Raw genomic sequence first — 25,116 nt, 5'->3', positions numbered from 1 at the left:
TTAAAGTAAGAATGTTTGCTTTCAAACCTAAGAGTCCATAATCTAATTAATGGGCCAAAGTTCAAAATGAGCTGTGGATAGTGCGACAGAAAGTGATGTTTGGGTCTTAAGGGCGAGTTTTGAAATGCATATTTTCTGTCATATAAGTATTCTTCAATTCGTACTTTCAGATCTGCTACTTGCTCAACGGAAATGGTAGGAGAACAAACAAGCTCAACTATTTCTTTCAATTTTATGAGTAGAATCCACACGGCATTTGTTTCATCACGAACAAATTTTCCAACGAAAAATGGTAGCAGTCTTAAGAAAACCCAGTTTTGAACGGCTGAACCACTAACTTTGCATGACGTTGTATTTACCTCAGAAGGTTTTCCATAAGAGTTTTTATATTTAAAAATATTGATATGCCTATTCAATTGTTTGTACGTGAACCACTTAAGGTCTTTAACAAAATATTCAATGTACAAAAATAAATCATACGCCACTATACCTTCAAATAGGTCGTGTCCAATGCAAGGAGGCAAACCAGGCTTACATACATGAAAGTGTGTTAGATTATTAAAGCATGAATTAAATTTTATGCCTTTTGAAGCTATAGTTTGTGGGCTTTCTTGGACTTTTTAAACTTCATTTTCGTAAGATTCAACAGTTCTTGTGTCAGATTCCTTGTAAGGATATACTTGGAATTCTTCATTGGTAACTAGACAATACCTACACCAATAATTAGAACTGAAGTTCTCAACGAAGCCTCCAATAAAATGTGAACCTAGATTGTCTCCTACTATACATAAAATAGTTCCTTTTATTTTCAAGTCATCAGATACGCTAATCCCTTCTTCCTCCATCTGCTTAATATCCTCAACTAAGCAAGAAAACACTTTATCCTGGCCAAACCTTTTAACATCAGTCTCAGGGCAAAGCAATACAAGCTGCATATGATCAGTGATAGAACGTTTGAAAGCATCAAAATTGGCCAGAGTAAAGTACACCGCTAAAATTTTGTGTTTTCTTCGGGCTGAACCCAATGGATTCACAACCTCGAAAGAATCTTGGTATAAAATTACCTGGAAAGATTTATCTTTGAAAAATTCATTTGACTGAAACACTAACCCATCATGGACATCCCTGTAAATGTTTTTGTGTCCTAGCTCTGCAAAATTACCACTTGTACTGAAATTAAAGTGGGCACCGTGATGTACATATAGAGACTTAATAGAATCCATTATTGGTACATATTGCTCGAAACGAGGCTTTTGGTTTTCATCATGACCCAAATATATTTGAACTGGTTTTACGAATCCAAACTCTTTGGAATAAAGCGTATCCCGTGTTGTGACGTTCCTGAGCTTGGTGTTATGGCATTTATTAAAAAGATCAGATTCGGATATAGCACTCATTGCAGCATTAATTATATCATCCGAAACCTGTAAATCTTTTAATGTAGAACGTAAGACATTTCCACTGTACTGCTGAGCTGACATGTGAATTAGGTTTATTTCTTCTAATATATGTTGAATCGTTGAAGCCGGTAAAAGATGTTTTCCCTGCAGTTTTAAATAGAAAAGAGACAAGTTCTTCTCATATTGCTTTTTATATATTTCCAAGCCACGTAACTCATTGTCAGTCTTATCATCTAATTCTCCCGATTGAAAATCCCATTCCACGCAATTTTGTAGTGGGCTTAGATTTTGTTCTGTGACGGTTTTCTCTTCGAAACAAATTGACCTTGCACTTGCTGAATTTGAAATACTTGACCTATGATATCTTGATACATGTGATGCAAAAGTACTCTTGTTTGCAAAGTTTTTTCTACAGTTCAAATAAGGACATTGTATTACATCAGAAGCATCTATATGGACCTTCAAATGTGCTATTAATGTTCTGATATTTTCGAAACTTTTGCTACATGATGGTTCTTTGCACTTAATAATACCCTGTACTTTGGAAACACTTTCTATTTCATATTTTCTCTGGAATACATGATCACGTAAAACATGAGATCTAAATCCCGAATATGTTTTAAATGTACGTGTGCAGAATTGTCTACCACAAGGAAAAGCATAATTAGGGACATTTGAATGCAATTGCATGTGTTTCACATAGGCAACTAAAGTTTTGTTTCTCACTGAACAAAATTCACATGTTAACATGATGCTTTTTCATACATTACCTTGCTTAATGTTCGATTTTCAAGTTATCTTCAGCAGTTGTAGTATGTACATCACACAGAAAAACCACGCACTAATCAAAACCAACCAACCAATACACAAACAAAACAAAGCACAACACAACCGAATCTGCGCGCCGTGAATCGTCGCCTCGCACATGTGATTTTTTCTCCAATGCGCATGCCCGACATAAGTATCTGACAGAAAAACGGTCTCCTACCATTATTCTTGAAATACGGTAAACTGTATATTTTTCATGGTAGGAGGCACTTATTTTCACGGTTATTGGTTACAGTGTGTGAAATAAACAATTTCTAAATTTAAGGGGTGGGCCAAGGTACCCCTCCCAAATTTTTAAAGGGGTGCACAAATGTACCTGTATTATGATAGGGAATAGACTCCTATACATAACCATATAACCATATAAGGTATTATGCTGCCAATATGTCTTGAGCCGTGGCAAAAATGCGAACTAAAGCTCACACCCTCGACACACCCACGCGTTGAGCCAATAAGGGTAGAGCTTTTGCTGAGCGAGAGAACCTTGCAGTCGTCTACGCTATTGCCAGATTTAAAAACAAGAAACTATCGTATAGAATTCGCACGTTCTGTACTGACCGCAAGATTCGCGTTCTGAAGTGCGGCAACATTGCTCTACGGATGACGAAAGAGTGGAATTCCTTCAGCCGATAACAGCGCTTGGAAAGGAAGACTAAGTATCAAGACAATGTGGCATCTCTATAGTAGGACCTCATCCAAGAGGAAAAATTGGGCCAAAAGACCAAACACGTGGTACAACGTATTGCTTACGTTTATATTTTGGCAATTTTGTACCCCTAAAAGGGAACGAGGTGGACCACCCAAATTTATCATAATACATATTAGGGTCCGGTACTATAATACCAAATGTTTAAATTGGGAAATTTCCAAAATTTAAGGGGTGGGCCAAGGTACCCCTCCCAAATTTTTAAAGGGGTGCACAAATATACCCATATCTTATGAAAGGGAATGGACCCTTGTATACGCCCATATAACTATATAGGATAGTAACACCTCATCAAAGGGGATAAATTAGGTCAAAACTCCCGAAATTTGAATTTTTGGCAATTTTTTACCCATGAAAGGGAACGACATAGACCCCCAATACTGATAGAGGTACATACTATTGTCCTAGGCTACCACGTCCGATTTTTAGATTTGGCAATTTCCAAAATTTAAGGGGGGTGGTCCTATGTACCCCTGCCAAAATTTAGGGGTGGGCCATGGTACCCCTCCCAAATTTTTAAAGGGGTGCACAAATATACCCATATCTTATGAAAGGGAATGGACCCTTGTATACGCCCATATAACTATATAGGATAGTAACACCTCATCAAAGGGGTATAAGTGTATAAGGGCATCGACTTAAGAATCTCTTGAGTTGCTTAAAAACCAGACTTCCGTGTATACGCACATTGCTCTATAGACGTCGCAACCAGGAAATATGGTAAAACTTCAGAGTCAGATATAAGGAAGTCTTGTTACAAGGAAGTCACCTACGAGGTAATTGCATCGATAGGAATTCAGAATATTGCAAGAAATACGGAAGGTAGTTTTCGACCTGCAGATAGAGCTCGAGGAGGACAGTCTGGACTAAACTCCCGTTTCGGAAAGATCCCGCGATTTGACATCCAAGTCTGTATATTCTTAGTGATTATAATCTGGACACTTCCATACCAAGACCGAAGTACTTCAAAGGCAATCAGGTTAGTAGTTTTTCTTGAGATGTCTAAATTAAGCAATTAATAACAAAACCGAACGATCTTTAGCTTCAACTAAAGTCAATTAAATTAACTTAAGCTTAAACTATAAACCCAACACTTTACGAATGAAATAGGAAAATAGATAGTAGCCACACTGCCCATGCAAAGCCCTAAGCCGTTTTTTAATTTAATTGTTATTGTTATTGTTGTTGTTGTCTAATTATTCAAGAATAAATTATTTAATGATATACTGTATGTTAAGTGTATTTATTTAGCTGGTTGTCTGGTTCGCTATCATCGAACCCAGATTGACCGAATTACGGTAATGTCAGCATCGAATGATTAATTACGATCATAAATCATTAACACCGAACCAGACACCACATTATTATTTTCAGGAGACAACGTTACCGGAGGAAGTGCCCAGCAGAATTTTAACCCGAACACCCTGCCTTGTTGTATGTGGTATGTATTCTTTTCGAAAGTACAAACTTGATGGAAGAGAGTAGATCGCTGGCTCTCAATAGGAGTACAAGAGTAAATCATGTATAGTATCTATAAGTGTTATCTTCATTCTCAAATTAACTAAAGTAAAATAAGTAATCTTTAACGTAGTTACGTCACGGGACCTATAACCCTTGTACTTTAATGCGGGCCATCGACCTAGAACTTTCCCGAATTTTGATTTACTAGTATATAGAAAAATGGTTAGGTAAAAACATTCTACAATTAGCGTCCTATACAAACAGAACTGGTTATCCTAATATTTGGGGCAGATCTGCTCCCTCAACGTAGGAGAACGGTTGGATAACGCTTCGTCAAATTATACGTGCACACACAGTATCTAATACAATTTAGATAATTTACAATGACTCGGGGTTTTCAGTGGCCACAGTAATAATATTTTCTTATAGAAATAATTGAAAAGCAAGAAGTCAAATTTTCAAATTTTAATCAAGAGATTGAGATACAGGTTTCTTCCATATACATTTTCAGTCCTAGTTATAAATTATTTTAGCCCTTTTTATGCACGTGAAAGTAGTTAGACTACTCTATTATAGCTTAATTCTTCTCCAAATTTGAAAAATAAATGTCTGTGATACCGATAGCTGTGTGCTACAAAGTGCCTAAATGATATTAGATACAAGAAACAATAGCTAGTTGATGTTATAAGAAAAGGAAGTTGCTTGTGAAAGTCTGCTTTAAAGAGACACGTTTTAGTTACTGTATTGATTTCAATAATGTTTTCTATATCATCAAATTATGTTTTAACAAGAGTGAACTCAGCAGGGTGTCTACTGATACTTAAAATACTGGAAATTGACTGGGTATCGATACTGAAAGTACTAAAATATATTGGAAGTTATTGCGTAATATTGGAGAAATGTAAAAAAAAAAAAAAATCCTTCAACGAAGGAGCTCCATCATCTGGGTGTAGGTAAATATATATATATATATATATATATCCTGACCAACCACGGCCAAGCTAGTTAGATCGAGAAAGAAAGTGAATAGTGTTCATAAGGCCTGGATTTCGGCTTCAGTTTCTTTCTTTCTTTCCTTCCTTTATTTTTATTTATTTATTTATTTTTGTTTTAATCCTCCAGTTTTTGAGCATTCTTTTATTATAACATTAAAGAATACTGCTATCAAAAGGCAGTTTACAGATTATGAAATAAGACAGCATATTTTCGTGTGGCATTCACTTTTTTAGTTCACCACGGTAGGCTTGCAAATGAACTGTAATATGGTGATAAACTATAATATGGTCGGGTCCCTAACTTCTACCGCCCCCCCCCCCTACATTTTTGGGCTGTCTACCGGCCTGATGATAGGTTTATACTGGAATTCTTTCCTAGCAGGACACTGGAAATCCTGGAAATATCTAAGTTAACTCCAGTAAACAGTCTATGAAGCTGTTTACCTCTCACTTTTCTCTTGTAATATGTTTTGGTTAAACGTGTTCATTCGTTCCTCGTTCATCACAGACCAGAAGAGGGAAAGGAAGTGAAGCGGCTTGGGACCATTTCGGTATTTGCATAGTGTCAATAAAAAAGGGGAAATTTACTCATAATTTCTTGTAATTGAACTTTTGGAGAGAGTATAGCCATCGTCAATCAAACCCGGTATCCTTCGCATCAAAAGCAAGTGAAGTAGAACTTACACTACGCAGGTCCACCTGATAGTTACCACTAAAAGTGATATATAGAATATAGAAAACTGTAGGATCTAGGACAGTTTAAACAGCGAGATTCATGTACAGTACTTCTTTGTTTCAAGAAAAACATCGGTTTCCGTATGATAAAGAACTATTACTTCACACAACAACAGAAATATAATATTTAAGAACGAAATGATTTCCTATAAATTGGAGGGTTGTGAGCTTAGCTGTGAAATATATTGATATTTTCTCGTTGCTTTTGCTGCTTTCCTTTTTGGGTTTTTACATAAACGTGTTTGGAATGAAGTTCATTCTTAGTTAAATTTTACAAAAGTCGTTAGTAAAGAATGTAATTGAATGTTTTCTTTTTCTCTATGAAGGAGCAGTTAGGTTGTCAGACTACGGATTCATTACATATTAGTGTATATTTGTCCTATATTTTAAGTTTCAAAACATCTGCTTTTTTTTCTTTCTTGTTGTTGTCAATGCCCTTATCTAAACTCCTTCATTTCATTCTCTTTTCAGGATCCTCACTCATGAGCTGCACCAGGTTCATGTTGTCTATAGACATGATAATTTGCCTGGATAGAGTCTGTGATTCTTTATCTGCATTAGCAGTCCTGTTTGCTTCTTTCTATGTGTTTAACATAGAATATCCAGTTGACGCGGCTGCAACGTTGGAATTTATGCAAAGGTAAAATAACTTACCATAATTTCAAGTTCTATGTAATCACTGAAGTTGGGATTGATATGCACGTAACTATGCACTAAAAATCGCAAGAATATGCCCTAAAATGCGCAATAAAAAAGTAAATATGCACTGACAGATTTATACTAAACAATCAGGAGAATAACATGTTAAAAAATCGCTGCGTTCTGCTTCTTCCTTCCGCGCCAAAAATACAAAAAAATGCTCAAAACTTAATATTTAGAAAAGTGAGCGTTTTAGGAGAAAACAGCAATGAGCCAAATATTGGAGTATAAACAATTTCCTGTAAGAAAAGTTAATTAGTAAAAGATTCGAATCACCTCATACCAAGTTACGGAGGTTTCCCCTTAAGTGCGATTAAAAAATAGGAAGACAAAATTAAGGTAGCGCAGACAATTTTCTACGTTAAAAGTTACTTAGCAAAACATTTGAACCAACCCAGACCGAGCTATACTATTTTTCCCGAATGAATCAAGCCTTTTGGCACAGGGCACCAATAGTAGTGCAATGCTTTCCTCAATACACTAAGATAAATTTGTGTTATTCGAACTGCAAGAAAAGTTTTCTACGGAAATATATAAAAAATAACCAGGAGAGTACTGCCAAAGTATTGCCAATCCGTCCTTCTTCCTTACAAAGGAAGGACAAAAACGAAACTTTTGTTCCAACAATTACACGAAAACAAATGTTTAAAAAACCGTGCGCTTTAGGGGGAAAATACAAATAGAGAAATTAAAATACAGACAATTTTGTATGTCAAAAAGTAATATCCACACACTCCATCAACCAGACCGAGCTGCGAAAGTGAAAGCCTTATTCATTTGAGGGGAAGGGGGATGAAACGAAGACGCACAACGCAGCGACATTTTGACAGGTTATTCTGAACATTTTGTACTATACGTGTACATTTTAGAAAAACAATTTTTTTTCTTGCAATTAGAATTATACAAAGGAATTAAACGTAACCAAATAAATAAATAAATAAATAAAATAAAATAAAATAAAAACGACCTACTACTGCCTTCGTCCTGCGCCAAAAGGCTTGAAAATCTCCGTAACTCTACTCGGATTCGTCCAAATGTTCAGCTAAACTTTTGTTATAGGTAGTTGTCTGCACTCTAATTTTTGTCTCCATAATATTTTCTTAAACGACCTGGTTTTCTAAATATTGATCTTTTGCTCCAATTTTGGTATATTTTTGGCCAATAGAGGAGATGGAACGTGGCGAAATTTTGATGTTATTCTCCTTATATATATTCTTAAAAAAAAAAAAAAAAAAAAAAAAAAAACTTGCAATTTGCACACTTCAAAGAGAATAAAAGTTACAGTATATCTTATCTACAAGAAAACACAGCGACGTGCTATGGCTCCCTCTACGAAATTGCGCAGTCGGAAAAGCCTCCGTAACTCATTTTTGGGATGTCCACGTGTTTTGCAAAGTAAATTTTTCTTATAGGGAATTTTCTGTACTTTAATATTTCTCTTCTTAATTTCTTTCCTAAATGCACTGTTTTTTAGATATTGATTTTTATTTTGGCGTCAATTTTCATGTTTTTGGCGCGGAAGGAGAGGAGGAACGCAGCGACATTTTGATACTTGTTCTCCTGACTTACCATACATTTCCAAAAATGCTTTTCTTTCAAGTTATTTGGGTTTGACCAACTTTTACGCTGGTAGAAGTTCAAATTATATTTTTAAATGCGAAAACCCTACACTCAAATTTGAGAGAAGGTAGTTTTTCTCTAGTTATCTCATTAGTTCCAACCCTGGCGTTTACATTCCCTTCCTCTTCTCCAATAAAAATAGTCAATGAAACATGTATCAATTCCGTGAATTTGTTACAGAGGGCTAAGACCAGGCAATATTTGCCACACATTTACGTAAATCTGTTACACAACTTTCCTAAATTTTCCAAATTAACAGGTAGTAGGAAAATTAATAGTTATCTTCTTATCCCTACCCAATTTACTTATTAAACGCAGACTACAAAACACATTTTCTCTGTTAGTCGATATGATTTTATTGCCAACAATGATGTAAATACAACACAACTATTTTCTTAACTGCCTGCTTGAAGTCAGTGATTTATGTGCGTCGGCGGAAACAGAGAATGAAAAGATGATTAATTTTAGATTAAATGAAAGACTCATTCTTTATTTATAGTGAAAGAATTATTCTCTTTGAACATGCACACTGGAAACATTACATCTAGTTGAGCCCCGACCATAAAATTGCACTGTGAACTTCACTTACAACCTAAAGGTATGAAATAAGAAGCTGTAGTCCGAGAAAAAAAAAAAAAAAACTTCTTGGAGCGAAGATGAAGCTGGATGAAGCAAATGCTGTAATATGAAATGCAAGGCCGTAGGCCAAGTAAACAAGGGGTTCTGAGTATTTTTGAAAGCATTGTATTCATGAAAGTAATACAGTTCAAGATATTTTGAAAAAGAGGAAGGAGAAGATGAAACATGAAGGACGTCCTGCCTGTGATGATTTCGCATGGAATGCCCCCTTTATGTGTCTGTATATGTATTAATTTTGTGCATGGCTGTAATTCCGTTCTTTTCTTTCGTTTTGTTTTTCAGATGCTTCGTGGGAATCAATCCAGATCGCTCGAAAGTTCAGCGATGCAAAAACAAGAAGCTGATGGATGTATCCCCCAAAGTCCTTAGATTAATCAATGAGGTAGCTAACTACGAGTGATTGTGACAATGACAATGTTAAAATACCTAAAAAAGAAATAAATTTTTTAAAGAAAAGTACTTTGTAGTTTACTTATTGCAGCATTACATAAATTGTATTGCATCAACTGTAATTTATCATGGGACAAAAATAAAAGCACAGTGTTACTACGTTTTCTGGATAAATGAATTTTTAAATTTGAAAAATATTTCTGTAAATGTTTTTATCTTTAATTTTGTTCTGAGTACCTATTCTGCATATTTGAGCGTCTAATGATTATGCAAAAGTTCACTTTTTTTTTTCTTTTTTGCGCATTGATGCCACTATTACATAATTATGCAAACATGTCCTTATTAATTTGGAATAACAGATACTGGATACTCAGTAGGAGTTGCGAGAAGTCACATGGTATTTGTTTTGTGTACTTCTGGCCATTCTCAGCAATGTTGTCTAATGCCTGCTTGGCTATCTAAAACTGTAATAATGGGACTAATCTAATGAATCGCTGATTACAATATTTGAGGTTTATTAGTCTACTGGTACTCATAGCAAAAAGAAATGCAATAGAAGTAGTCTTAGACTGCAACAGAGTAGCGATTTATGATTTTTTTTTTTTAATATCGTACTCCTCTTCTGGTGTTCTCTTCAATACATAACAAAATTGGTAATTTTGAAAAGAAAAATAAATGTATATGGAAGATGATATCAGAACAAGGGTTCGATATTACAAGCTAAGAATTAATTTTAACGTTATATTCTTATGGATATTATGCACGTCATAGATGAGACGCTTTTTTACGTCCGCTTTTGTATTTTCGTTAGTTGTCTTGATTACACCCATGCTTAGAGATTTATGAATTTATAGTTCCGTGGTGCAAGCAAGTAGTATATTCAGCGGTTGGCAATATAAATCTGCTCCTTGTGGATAACTGGTTTGTCAAAACAATCATAAAATGGCGTACTTATGAAAGCGTCGAATGGCTCTTTTACTGCTTTGATTAGCCATAACGCCGTAATCCAAGGAAATATTATAATAAAAAAATATTTATTTTTCTTGGAGACACAAAGGGTTTATTCACCGAGGAAGTCTGAGTGTAGCTAGTTGTAAATTATAGATATGACCCATAGGCCTAAAGAAAGCACAGGAAAGAAGATTGATTGTTACTGAAATGAGAATGCTGTGCTAAATCTGTGAAAGAACAAGAAGAGACAGAATGAGAAATGAGCGAGTAAGGGGGAAACCGAGGTTGTAGAAGTATTTAAGAGGATCCAAGAAAGAAGATTGCAGTGGTATGGCCATCTTATGAGAAGATGAAACGACTACTAGTTAGATGAATGATGGAAATGGATTGGAAGAAAGATAGAGGGAGACCAAGAAGGAAATGGGTGAATATGGTAAACGTTAACTTTCGAGAGAAAGATTTAACAGGGAAAGAATTGCTTTATGAAGAAGACTCGTCATAAACGTCGACCCCTTATAAGTGAAAAAAAAAAAAACTAAGGGGAAGAATTGTCTCTTGAAATTAGTTCACTTACTACCATTTTCATATAATAACGTATTTTCTGTCGTGTAATTTAAGTACCTTTTCTAGTTTTCTGTATATTTGGAACTTTTTTTTATTGTAGATATTGTTTCTCTTCCTATATAGTGAATTAAATACAAGTTACCCTTTAGCTGTTAGTTGACGCATATGGGTGTACAAGTACCAACGAGCAGTCTCATTATATCCTTTCTATAGGATGAGAAGTAGCTCCCTAAAATCCGAAATATTCGAATGTACACGCTGTATTGCTCATTGGTCAAATCTCAAATTTTCAGTTGAATACCATTAATATCTTAATGAATAACTGGAGAGAAGATTCAGAATTGGGTGTTTTGCAGGCATACGGAAGTAAGTTTATTATAAGAACTCATAACGTTTGAAATTTTAAAATCCTTTTTTATTATTAGTTATTTTATTTTGTCAGGCAGTTAATAATTTTGATCGAGCTTTAAACAGAATGTATCCTTGGTTGCCCAGGTAAATGTTAGGTTGGTCTCGTAACACTCAGATTTCCAAGGTCTCGTAACAAAAATCCAGCCCACAGACGTGTGACATACTTCAGTATGTAATATTAGGTAAAATGAAGGTGCAGTGTAATAAATCGTTAATATATACAAGGGAAAAGCGAAAATAGTTAAGAGAAGAGAAGAATTAACCAAAGTTCATGTATCTAATGATACAGTGTTCTTACGTACTACCTGCAAACCTTGGAAAGTTTGGAAATTTATCTTACTCGTAAAGGTCTACGAAAGGTCAGAGCATTTTATACAGAAAAAAAATCCAAGAATTCTGGCTAAGTACTTTTTTAAAACTTTTTTTTTAGAAGTGCACTGGGTAGTTCTTTTTGTGTCACTCTAGTTTATTAAATAAATGTTTTGCAAAACTTCCTCCGTGTATATACTCACATATACATGCATAGAAAATGAGATGATCTCTGATTGAGAAAATTATTATTATTATTTTTTTTAATAATCCTCCTATAGTGAAAATTCGTAAATTGTGATCTGGAAAAGTAAAAGAATTGGTTCTCATTAAAAAAATGGTAACCCTATAAGACATTTTACTATAGTGTGCATGTACCACGGTATCCATAAAAGAACAGACTAGTAATTCTGAAGGAAATGAAATTAAATGAAATTTTGTGTTTTACGTCCCGCGGATATGCCGGATAGGCTAAAGGAGATGGTGATGATGAGAACTGAATGAAGTGATGGAATGAAGAAAGGGGAAGGGAACGGGAGAACCCCGAGGAAACCCATGCACACGGGTTTGTCCACCAGAAAGTTCACATAGCGCGAGGTGGGATCGAACCAGGGACTCCATGCACCAGAGGTGAACACTACCACTGAGCCACCGCAGCCCCTAGTAATACTGAAGACATCATCCGGTTCTTATATATGGATGAGGGAAACCCAGGAAAAATCTTTGTTACTCTAGAAAACATTACTAGAATCCGGGAATCAAACCCGGTCGCAACATAGATTCATTGTGTTGTACACGGCCGCCCTTACTGGAACAGTGTGCGCTATAGTTGGATCCATCTAGCAAAAATTATTGCTAGCCAGTGTGTGTACTGATAGTTTCCAGCAATTCGATGAAAATTGGGTTAGTACACATTGGCCAGCAAGAATTCTTACTGGATTTAGTAAGAGGGCATGCTGGACCGGCAAGGACCTCTAGATAGGGAATCGGTGTGATAATTACCGTAAATCTTGTACGGTAATAACACACCTGTGCTTTTTTTTAAAAAAAACGACCCCTAAATATTACGGTAAATTACCGTAAAATATATGGTACCAAATTTGTTTCTAAACACGGTCAATATTATTTTGCTTCTAAATATACGGTCTGTCGTTTTTATGAAAAAACGGTGGTCCGTAAAATTTAGGGTAATCGGATGGCAGCGAGAGTTGACGGTAATCGGTCAGTAAATTTAAGGCGAAATTTTTTACAGTGCACATTTGGTATAATAGTATAGGACCCTAATATATATTACTATAAATTTGGGTGGTCCACCTTGTTTCCTTTTAGGGGTACAAAATTGCCAAAATATAAACTTGAGCAACACGTTGTACCACGTGTTTGGATTTGACCTACACTGTAAAAAAATTCGCCTTAAATTTACTGACCGATTACCGTCAACTCTCGCTGCCATCCGATTACCCTAAATTTTACGGACCACCGTTTTTTCATAAAAACGGCAGACCGTATATTTAGAAGCAAAATAATATTGACCGTGTTTAGAAACAAATTTGGTACCGTATATTTTACGGTAATTTACCGTAATATTTACGGGTCGTTTTTTTACAAAAAAGCACAGGTGTGTTATTACCGTACAAGATTTACGGTAATAACACACCTGTGCCCTCTTGCTAGATCCAGTAAGAATTCTTGCTGGTCAATATATATTGACCCAGTTTTCATCGAATTGCTGGAAACTGTATCAGTACACACACTGGCTAGCAATAATTTTTCTGGATGGATGCAACTAGAGTGCACACTGGTCCACTGCTGTTAAAGACTACTTAACTAAAGAAAACAAAAGTGAACGAAAGAAGCGTTGCACCTACGACGTGCATAATATCTATAAGAATAAAAGTTGAAATTAATTCTTAGTTTGTAATATCGAACCCTTTTTCTGATATCATCTTGAACATACATTGCTTTTTCTTTTCAAAATTACTAATTTTGTCATGTATTGAACAAAACATCAGAAGAAGATTCGATGTTACATACAAAAAAAAAAAAAAAAAAAAATCCTGAATTTTATAGCTGAGTTTTCGCACCTTTGAAGGTGTATTTGGAACAAACATCCATGCCCTTTTAAGATATTCATAAATCGATATTCTGTTACAGTCTTAAGACTAGCTTTATTGCATGTATTTTCGCTATGAGTACCAGTAGACTAATAGACCTCAAATATTCTAATCAGCAATTCTTTCGATTAGTCGCATTATTACGGTTTCAGATAACCAAGCAGGCACTCGACAACATAGCTTAGAATGGCCAGAAGTAAGACTAAACAAGTGTAAAACCATATGACTTCTCACAACACTGCCTACAGTATCCAGTATCCGCTATCTCAAATTAATAAATACGTGTTTGCATAATTATGTAACAGTGGCATCAATGCTTAAACAAAAAAAAAAAAAAAAAAAAAAGTCACCAAACTTCCAGAGTATCGAACTTTTGCAGATTTATTAAACGCTCAAATGTATTAACAAGACACCAGAGCAGATTATAGGTACTCAGAACAAAATTAAAGATAAAAACATTTACAGAAATATTTTTCAAATCTAACAATTCATTTATCCAGAAAAAATAATGACAGCAAGGGCGCCCGATGAAAATTTTCTAGGGGACTCAACTCCCTGGTTACTATATATCCTGATATTTTTTATTTGTATTAAGAAATTTAATACATTTTCACTAGCTAGGGGAGCGACCCCCTGCCCCTCCTTCGGGCACACATGAGTGACAGTATACTTTTGTTTCTGTAACATGAAAAATTCCAGTTGATGCAACACAATTTATGTAATGCTGTTACGGTAAACTACGAAACACTTTTCCTAAAAGTTTTTTTTTTTTTTTTTTTTTTTTTAAAGTATTTCAACATTGTGATTAATTCTAGCTTCACAAACCACTCGTAGTTGGCTACATTATCATAAGACTTTATACATCCAGCAGCTTCTTGGTTTCGAATCGTTGCACTTTGGAGCGATCTGCTTGCCACGATAGCCAACTAAGGTTTTGTTTGTCACTGAACAAAGTTCAAATATTAACATGGTGCTTTCCCATACATTACCTTGCTTAATGTTGAATTTCCAGGATATCTTCAACACTAGTACTGTATATATCACACAACAAAACCACACACTAAACAAACAAACAAAAGAAAGAAACGAAACCAAACAAAGCACAACACATCCGAACCTACGCGCCATCAAGCCTCGCTTCGAACATGTGCTTTTTCTCTTCAATGCGCATGCCCGACACAAACATCTGACAGGAAAACGGCCTCCTACCATTATTTTAGAAAAACGGTAAACCGTATATTTTTTATGGTAGGAGGCACTTATTTTCACGGTTATTGGTTACAGTGTAATCAGCATCTACATCACTCACGCTATCGATGTCTGAGGGCTCCTGTAGTATTTGTTTTTTACACATTCGTGAAGATCGACGTCTTTCAATAGTCTCCTTTTTATCTATTTTCCTTTTCTGTTCCTTGATAAATGGACTACCTTTAGAATTGTTATGCTTCTTCGCTTACGAACCAATCGTTTTGGATTTAATCCTGAAGTAGACGGAAGCGGAGAAAGTTCTTGTATAGAGACAATGTGACATTCACCTTCAGCTGTTGATGAAGTACCAGGTACATTATTCGGAGTTAGGCTACAGGATGATTTCTCAGAAAGATTGGATGGACTGTTAGAAATTGTAAGTGGGAACGAAACGTCTATTTGTAATGACTTCTATGTCTTGTGTAGATCCACTGTGATCCATTGACATGAGTTCTTGTAAACGGTCGTGTGACTGAACTCTTCTCTCATCTGCAATTCCTTCTATGTCTGGAATATTCATGTCAGTTTGAGGTTTGTCTGTGGTTTCCGCCGGAAGAAACAAATGATCGGGGAAAATATTTGAGTTAAATGGTTGATTTCTGTACTCTTGAATCCACTTAGAGCAATTTCAGTTGTAGCAGCTTCTGCATATGCTGCAGCAAAAAGACCAGCAATTTGAAGCTGAGTAACTATCCAGCCTGGCTGACTTCCTAACCAATTCGAATCTTCCTGATCATAATATTTCATTAACGGAACAAAGAATGATACATAGAGTGGCTGAAGACGGGGCAGATAGAGCATCACAACTCCATGTTCTTTTGCATAAACGAGAACATCATAGAATATATGACTTGAGTGTCCACCGAAGATTAGGAGAACTTTATGGTTTACATCGGATCGGACATAATTAACAAAATGTTCGATCTACTTAGGAAACAAGTGACCATTTACCCAACGTAATGGACTACACAATCTTAATGTACCTGGAGGAGCTGCATCTATGAGTTGATCTTTCATGTACTTTCTTGGAAATATTAATGCGGGGGCACAAAGATACCATCTGAATTCATACAAAATACGACAGTTAAGTGCAGTCCTTTGTTTCCACTTGTTAACGTACCAACTTGCTTTTTCACTTTGAGAGCTAAAATCTTTCTTGGTTTGTGAACATTGGAAAGTCCCGATTCGTCAACGTTGTAGATCCTCGTTTCGGGTATATTCTCCGATTCCAGTATTTCGGTTAATTTTGAAAAACATGTTGTTACTTATGGCTTGTTAAATGACTGTGCTTGCGCAGCGGACGTTGACTCAGGTTTTCGTATAGATAACTCAGGATGTATGCTTTTGAATCTGGAAAAAACAATCCCAAGCAGCAATTTTAGTGTCCTTATTAAAGTTGTGTTTAATTCCATTCGCTTCAGCAAATTGATAGGCAAGTTGTTTTACCTGTGTTGCAGTTAGACTAAACAAACGTCCTTCCAACATTTTGAGATGATCAGCTGATTCGTTTTCCATTTCAAGAGGAAAAACACATTTACATCCAGGTCCTTTCTCAACTCCTTTCACCTGCAAAAGAGCTCTATTAACAATGAAATTGGGACTCTTACAAAGATAAATTGTTGTAATGTAAGGATAATTTTTTATCAATAGACTTATGCAACTGCAACCAGGTAGGCTCCCATACAGCTCAGGAAATTAGCTACAAATTCATTGAAGAAAACACCTTATTAATAGTGCAAATTTAATTGACACGAAAATGAGTTCTTTTGATCGTTATAGTTAAGTTAAAATGTTTTTTTTTTTTTTTTTATTAGTAACTGTGTTCCACTGCAACTAAACTGACTGCAATACAAACACAAAGTTTGTGTTTCTCACTGAAGAAAGAAATCGTACTGAAAATAAAACTGCTACGGAAAAAAGTTAGTTTCTAGCATATTTTGATCAGTAGACTTAGGCCCAGTATTGGCAATTGGACGTTAAAAGTCGGGGGCAAGACACGATCTGAATATTTATAGATCAATGTTAGTTTTCCTGGTTGTTTCTAACACTTTATTTGACGAAAGGTTGTAGACCTATAACTAATAGGACACTATCTTTTTCAGTTAAAATACCATTTATCGTATTTCATACAAACCAAATAAATAGAAAGGATAATATTAATCATAATAATGAATAATGAGACTTGTTTTGTAGAAGCTATATTGAAATTGGGGATAAATGAACAGCTTATATTTTTAATTCCATACATACCATTAAATGTACGTTATTAGCCCCTACTCTTATTAAATGAAAGACAGTAAATACTAATTACAAGCATATGCTACGACATTTAAAGAGATACGCAATTACAATATTAATTGCTTTGAATTCCAATTAAAACAGAATTATTGTAGCTTTGTTTACTCTACGGGAAGATATACAAGCAATACGTACTCACGCAACGTTAACTATTATATGGTATCATTTTTTCTATGAACCAGTAATACATATGAAACCTTTACATTTCCAAATGAAAGTTAGGGAGTTATTTCGAAAAAAGGGGGAAACTATCCCTTTTGCCCCCTTATCGCCACCTCTGCTTAGGCCTATCCAACGGCATATAAGGAGGTTGCTATGCAACAGACGAAGTTACATTTTGAAGTACCTTGCTTGCATCCCTGAACTAAATTAGGTGGAAGTTGCTTATTTGCATCCCTGAACTAACTAATTTTTTCCCAAATTTTTTTATTAGGCTTTGTAATTTCGTCATGATGATCAGGCTTACATAGTTACATTAATTTTCTTATATGATAATTTATATATTATAGTGATTCAAAAATGAATTTTTTCTAGTAGTTAGCTTCTTTAAGAACTCAGGCTGTGCGCCTCGAAAGCCAAGTAGTAGTATAAGTCCTATTGCTATTATTACAATCACAAATATCAATATCCAATAGTGTCTGAAGTTCTTTCTTCACTTAGATATAGTCATCTGAGAGAAGTAGACAGAAAGAAATGGAGAAGGAAGGTAAATGGAGGTCTTGAAAGTAAAGCGTAGACAAATTCACCAGTGTTCTGAAGATACTGTATACAATGAAGTGAGCACAGTGGGTCTGTAGGTCAGAGTGAGTCGGTGCGTGGCAGTGGGTTATGGTGGGTAGTGGGTCGCAGTGTGTCACGGTGAGTGGTAAGTCGCAGTGGGTCATGGTGAGTTTCGGAACCCAGTGGGTCACATGCCATTGACCCACTACCCACTCAGAGAACTTGACCCTCTGACCCACTCCATCTCTGATCTCAGATAAGTAAACAGAAACAAATGAAAAAGGAAGGGAAGTGGAGGCCTTGAAAGTAAAGTGTAAACAAATTCACGAGTGTTCAGAAAATGTTGTCTACAATGCAGTGAGCAGAGAGGGTCGGTAGGCCAGAGTAGGTCGGTGTGTCAGAATGTTTCAGGGTGGGTGGTAGATCACAGTGGGTCGTGGCAGGTAGTAGGTCGCAGTGGGTCATATTGGGTGGTGGATTCCAGTGGGTCACATGCTATTGGCCCACAACCCACTAACCCACTAACAAAACTTAATCCATTTGACCCACTGACCCACTCCATCTCCGATTGTAGGTTTAAATCAAGTTAAGGCTTGCGATGCTTGTGTTTGTTTTAAGTGTATGTTTATGAGTTGACAAATAAATTATTTTCTCGAGTTTTAGCCAAGGAAGAATTCCGATAGTTTCCACTCGAGAACAGTAGAAGTCTTCTCCGTGAGTCTATTGGCTAGCGTATGTGCCTTTGCCGCACGCGGTTCTGGGTTGAAATCCCAGTGAGAGCTCAAAAATTAATTTTGCAATCATTCTCTTTCATTAATTATCTGTCTCCTCTAGCATAAAGAGCATAATCATGGGACATTAAACTAAAGAAATTTCATTTCATTTTTTTCGATGAATGTGAACCCTTTAGGGGAAAGGAGGGCAGAAGAAATGTTTCCTTCATTTTTTTTAAAGGGCTATGGGATTGGATAGCTTGCCTTTCACGATTGACTTGTAAAATCTGAGCGGTCCCAGGTTCGTTTCCCGGTGGGGACACTCGGTGGAAAAAGTGTAATAGGTTTTCCAGGCCAGCCATCTTGAGTAAGGTTTTCCCTGAGTTTCTCTCATTCACACCAGAAAAATACCAGGATGGTACCTAACATCATGGTCCCCGGGCCACTTCCTTCCTTCTTCAATTCTTTCTTCCCTCCCTTTCATCGGATAGTGTGTTCGCCGGGGAACGTCGTCCCTCGTATACGTGACGGACTAAAAGGCCTTAGATGTCGTCAGCCCAAAAATCTAATTCCTAAAAATTGTGAAATCTGATTATAGCTCATCTTTGTTTCAGGATTATTATCGATATCTAGACTTTTTTTAAATGTGGAATAAAAGTATTGATAAAACATCAGCGTATGGATAATGTAAACGTAAGTATCCTTGCTTCAACACGTATATTCACAACTTTTATTTATGAGTACAGAAATTCTCCTTGAACTACCTCTGAATTTCTTCCAGACTCTAGGTCTCAGGTGGCAAAGAATTAATTCTATTTACTGTTTTCATACACAACGTAATTTTGAAACTTGGAAGCCTAAGTGTTATCTTTGTGACTGTAATAATCGTTTGTCGATTGATTTCAGAGAACTGAGTTTAGCCCGTAAGCACAAGTTGCCTATAGTTCAAACATACCAGATGCAGGGGCTGCTAAATATGCGATTCAAACTGGGATTGGTCGCTGGAAGTGTGACGTCACGTGGAAGAGAGGAAATAGCGTCTTCTGCTTTTAGCATATATTTTTGTATACTCCGAGCATATTCTAACTGCATTTGATTGTTGAAACTACATAGAGACAAAAATATTACTAATTCTAACACTACAAATACGCAGGGTAAATTGCTATATTATAATAAATTTATATTAATGTTATCATCCACTCATTCTTATTGTTTTATGTATATTGATAGGAAATATTAGTGATAATTCTAATTGCAGCCCTCAGAAGTCACAGAACCCGGAACGCATTGATTGCTTTTCCTTGCACTGTGCTTCTTCATTGTTTGGGCTTTAGTTTTTTAGGCTGAGATTGCTCAAATACATGTTCTTGTTGTTATATGTTCTAGTATATTTTGGGTTTAGTTCGCAGAAAATGCGACCGAACAAAATTCGTATAATAACTGCAAGCATCGGTGCAAATCTGCCTTCAACGTTGGGGGGGGGGGAACGGGTAAGACGATTCCCATAATTTTTTAAGCAATGTTCAAAATATTTATGAAGTTGAAAGATAATGCTGTAGAAGATCAGGAGAGCAGAGTTGTCTTCAAAATTGGAAGGCGGGTAGATTTGAAGCTTATTCTGGGGCAAAATCAATTTCATCTCACTTTTCCTTGTGGGAATCGGACACGAATCATTACATTTCTCCCCCCCAAAAAAAACATTTCAAATCGGGTTATTTGGGGGAGACAGTCCCCCTCAGTTCCAGCATTGGAGGGGACGTCTCCCTCATCTCCCCGGGATTTGCGCCAGTGACTGCAAGTCTCATTAAAGTATTTGAACCAGAACCTGACTAAGCACAAGCCTGAATGAAGGATGTGAGCCCAAGCAAAAATGTGTACAAGCCCTACTAATGCCAGTGAGCTCGAGTCCCACTGAGTGTTGAAGTCTGAGCCCAAGTAAGCGCTTGTCCGAAAGAGATCAGAGAGCACGACCTCCAAGGAACCTAGTTAGTGCAAGCCTCATTGAAAGATATGAGTCCGGGGTCAAATAAGCACGAGCTTCAACGAGAATAATGAGCACGAACCCACTAAAGGTAATGAACCCTAGCCTACATTAGTGAAAACCGCGCTGGTATCAGTGAGCTCGAGTTATATTGATGGTAGTGAGATCGAGCTCAGATGTCGGAAGTGAGCACGAGTCCAATCCAGATTAGTGGGCCCGAATCTAAGCAAGTGGGTGACCGAAGAAGACTAGAGAGCGCGAGTTCGAAGGAGCCTAGTGAGTTCGAACCTCATTAAAGAATGTGAGTCCTAGACCAAGAAAGCGTAAGCCTCAACGAGAATAAATAGCGCGAACCCCATTGAAAATATGGATCCCGAGCCCACATTAATACACATTGGTGTCAGTAAGTTTGAGCCTCATTGATGAGTGAGCTCGAGCCCAGTTGACGGGAGATAGCACGCGCGAGTGAGGAAGAGTCTAATTAAGATTAGTGACCCGGAACCTAACTAATCGCGTGCTCGCCCGAAATAGATTAGGGTGCGCGATCTCCAAGCAGCCTAGTGAGAGTGAGCCTGACTGAAGAATGTGAGACCGAGACCGAGTAAATGCGAGCCTCATTATAGGATATGAGAACAAGCTTGAGGAAGAGCGAGCCTTAATGAGAATAGTGAACGCTTTCCCCACTGAAAGCAATAAACTCATTGCAAGCCCCACTGACGTCATTGAGCACGAGCTCATTAATGGTAGTGACCCTTACTCTAGTTCAGATTGGTAAGCCCGAGCTTTATTGAGTGTAATGAGCCCAAACCCAATAAACATGTACCCCAATGAAATAAAAATAGAAATAAAATAAAATAAAATGAAATCTTTAAGTTTTACGTCACGCGAATATGCCGGTTAGGCTAAAGGAGACGATAATTATGAGAAATGAATGAAATGGTAGAATGAAGAAAGTGGAAGGAACCGGGAGAACCCCGAGAAACCCACGAGCATGGTGTTTGTCCACCACAAAGTCCGCACGGCACGAGCTGGGATCGAACCAGTGACCCCAAGCACTGGAGATGATCGCTCTACCACTGAGCCACCACGCCTCCACCTCCAATGAAATTAGTGAGCACGAGCTCCCAGCAGTCTAGTGAGTGTGATCAGGGCCGGATTTAGGGGGTGCACCGGTGCACGTGCACCCATCCGTTGCAAATATACACTATCTAAAATCAGAAGCTAGGAGTGAAAATAGCAACACTTCCCGAAACTTTCTGCCATTATTTTTCCGTTTGGGGCTTAAGAGAAAGCAGAGGTTTGCAAAAGCAATACATTAAGTCGATTTTCTGAAGGTTGAAGGAAAAGGATTCACCAAGCAAAACAATATAACATTTGTCAAGTAGGACAGAAAACATGCTACCTTCTTTAAAATACCCCCTCCGTTCTATGTATCAGCGTTCTCAAGGGTAAAGAATATTGTCACATGTCACTTTGAAGAGTTTCAGTGTGATTGGTTAGTTTGGTAATTATTGGTGCACCCCCGCTCAGAAAATCCTGGATTTTACCCTGAGTGTGATCCTTATTGGAGGATGAGTGCTAGCCCAAGTGAGCACGAGCCTCAACTTAAATAAGAACGCAAGCCCCAAGGAAGGTAACGAACACGAATCCATAAGCTGCGCATGTAACCATTTTAAAGGTTAAAGCGAATACTTAAATAAGAATAAACGCAATGAACACTATGTTGGCGCACGGAAAACCTAGTTTAAAGCGAGCATTACTTGTTGAAAAGAGAGCAGCCAATCAGGTTTGTCTCTATTATTTTTTTGGCTTCACCGAGTTATGGGGACAAAATGGGCAAATCCTCTTTTCTAACATTTTTGCTCGTCCTACAGGATCTGCATCCACGACTCTAGTTATTTAAATTTCTTTTAAGTTCTTCAACTTCATGGGCCTTATGCAGAGTAGTTTTGAAGTTTGATTAACGCCATATTACGGGGTTGATTAACGGATGGTTATTAAAATTGTATTTAGAGTCTCTGATTAGGACGTGGTATTTGACGAAGTTAATCACATGTGACTAATCTAGAGCAGAGGCTAATCTTTTACCCACGGTTTAGCGTGCGACACATTTTCCCAGACAGCACAATGCAGGTACAGTACTCGTATAATACATGTACAATTACACGGATGCAACATGTGCATCATCTGTATAAATGCACGCCTGTACATGTGATGCACATATACGTCACAAGTCCTATTCAACATCTTCACATGCACAGGACATGTGCAATGCACACTTACACGTCCTGCACAAGTGATTTACACCTACTGTGCAGGTGATTTACATGTAGTGCACAGGTGATTTACATTTAGGACAGCGGTGATTTACACGTAGCACATAGGTGATTTACATGTAGCACACAGGTGATTTACACACAGTAACCAGGTGATTTACATGTAGGACAGAGATGATTTACACGCAGTACCCAGATGATTTACATGTAGGACAGAGGTGATTTACGCGTAGCACATAGGTGATTTACACGCAGTACCCAGATGATTTACATGTACGACAGAGGTGATTTACACGTAGTACACAGGTGATTGTCACGCAGTACCCAGGTGATTTACATGTAGGACAGAGATGATTTGCACGCAGTACCCAGGTGATTTACATGTAGGACAGAGATGATTTACACGCAGTACCCAGATGACTTACATGTAGGACACAGGTGATTTCCTCATAGTGCAGAGGTGATTAGGGATGGGACTTGGGTATTTACCCACTGGGTAGGTAAATAAAAATTGGGTAAATACCCGGTAAATACCGAAATTTTATTTACCTACCCAAAAAGTGGGTATTTATTACAAACTTCAAGATTACGTAATAAGAAGACATAGTGGGCTCTAAAATAGCAGAATAAAATCTTCCAGATACAAATGTGGTTAAAGAAGGATGCAAACCTGCAACACTGGAAACTCATAATATATATCTGGTAAAATTGCTTCGAACCATTCCTTTTCTAATTAAGTTCAGTACTGGTACTGATTTGAGACTTGAAAGTAGACGTGCCTCTTATTTTAGTTGAATTTCCTAAGTTTTCTTTTATTCAGGGAGAGAAAAAAACTGAAAATTGGAAGAAAGAAAAGTAATGTTTGCAGCGCATATAATGTACGAAGTGATAAATCAGTAAAGTGCAAATAATGTGATAAAAACTATAAGCACGCATATATAAATAAAATGTCAGATCATGTGTATAAATGTTTTAAGTATCCTGAAAGTCTAAAGAAAACAATTTTAAAAGGTTTGCAAGGGAGAAGTTTGAATGATTATTTTCAAAATACTAGGAAAGAACAAGTGAATGAAAGTGCATAACCTACGTCAAGTTGTAGTAACAATTAAAGCATTGATGACTCTTTAGTGGCGAGGGTGTCTTATAAACCTTTGATGCAGTTTCATATATGAAGATTCCTCCATCAATGTAAAAAGTTCATATAGTAGCATTATCACTTTTATGGATACAATGACAGTTGATGAAAACGTAAGTAGCCTATATATACATACCGTAACACATGTAAGTTAATGAGTTAATAAGCTCACACACACATCACATATCAAGTTACGTTTTGGGTTGAGCAATAAGGGAGTAGTTTGCTGGCTTGCAGTGTCTATAAGTTGTCTCAAAGTTCAGATAAAAATTGCAAATGGCAAAGGATAGTTAACTACTTACGTAATAAAGTCAACACTTAATTTCTTATATATAACATTGCATTTACCCTAGCCCAGCGCAAGTGTTTTCTATTAATGTACAAGTAATTTTATTTCATATAATTCAAGGATTTGCCGTATGACCTTTTAAAAGAGTCAAACAACGATGGCTGAAAAGGGTTTGGTAAAACAATTTACAAGTATTTTCAAATGGCTTATATTTTGCAAAATAATGGCCACATGGTCAAATAAGTTAAAAAATTTTAGGGACAACTTGATGCCAAGTTTAATGAAATGCAAACACAACAAGATTGGAAGTATCTAAATCTTCAATGAGACGGTTGGAGTAATGATCGTAATGAGGGAATAATCAACTTTAATATTACAAACCCCCATCCAATATTTGTTCATTTTATCAACACGGAAGGTAACCGTCACACTGCTGAGTGCATTAGCGATAAGTATTTGATGTCATTGAAAAATACGACCCCAGCAAGTTCTTTGTTCTCATTTGTGATGATGCACCAAATATGCAGAAGGGTTTTTCACTTATACAAGTAAAGTATCTACATTTACAACCATGTCACGTAAAACACAAACGTTCAACCTTGTCTGCAGTGATATTTTGAAGTTTTGTTCAATT

At 36.7% G+C, this 25,116-nt stretch overlaps 2 protein-coding genes across 4 annotated transcripts in view; one reads left to right on the top strand and one right to left on the bottom strand.

The window, feature by feature from the left end:
- The window catches only part of LOC145690834 (uncharacterized), an 82,925-nt gene extending 62,993 nt beyond the window's left edge, over window positions 1-19,932 (top strand). The window contains exons 4-5 of one of the 2 annotated variants that reach the window (XR_014132289.1): window positions 6,597-6,765; window positions 19,708-19,932. The gene's annotated coding sequence lies outside the window, so the exon portion shown is untranslated. Of the gene's footprint in view, window positions 1-6,596; window positions 6,766-9,365; window positions 9,755-19,707 lie in introns of those variants that run through there. The other variant, XR_014132288.1, reaches the window with a different exon arrangement.
- The window catches only part of LOC145690832 (uncharacterized), a 294,099-nt gene that overhangs the window by 162,226 nt on the left and 106,757 nt on the right, over window positions 1-25,116 (bottom strand). The gene's annotated exons all lie outside the window — the stretch shown is intronic.

The sequence above is a fragment of the Thermobia domestica genome, chromosome 7, assembly GCF_964235325.1.
Source record: "Thermobia domestica chromosome 7, izTheDome1.hap1.1, whole genome shotgun sequence".
Taxonomy (NCBI): Eukaryota; Metazoa; Arthropoda; class Insecta; order Zygentoma; family Lepismatidae; genus Thermobia; species Thermobia domestica.
The sequence above is the reverse complement of the archived record's forward strand: the minus strand, read 5'-3'. Positions and strand labels throughout refer to the sequence as shown.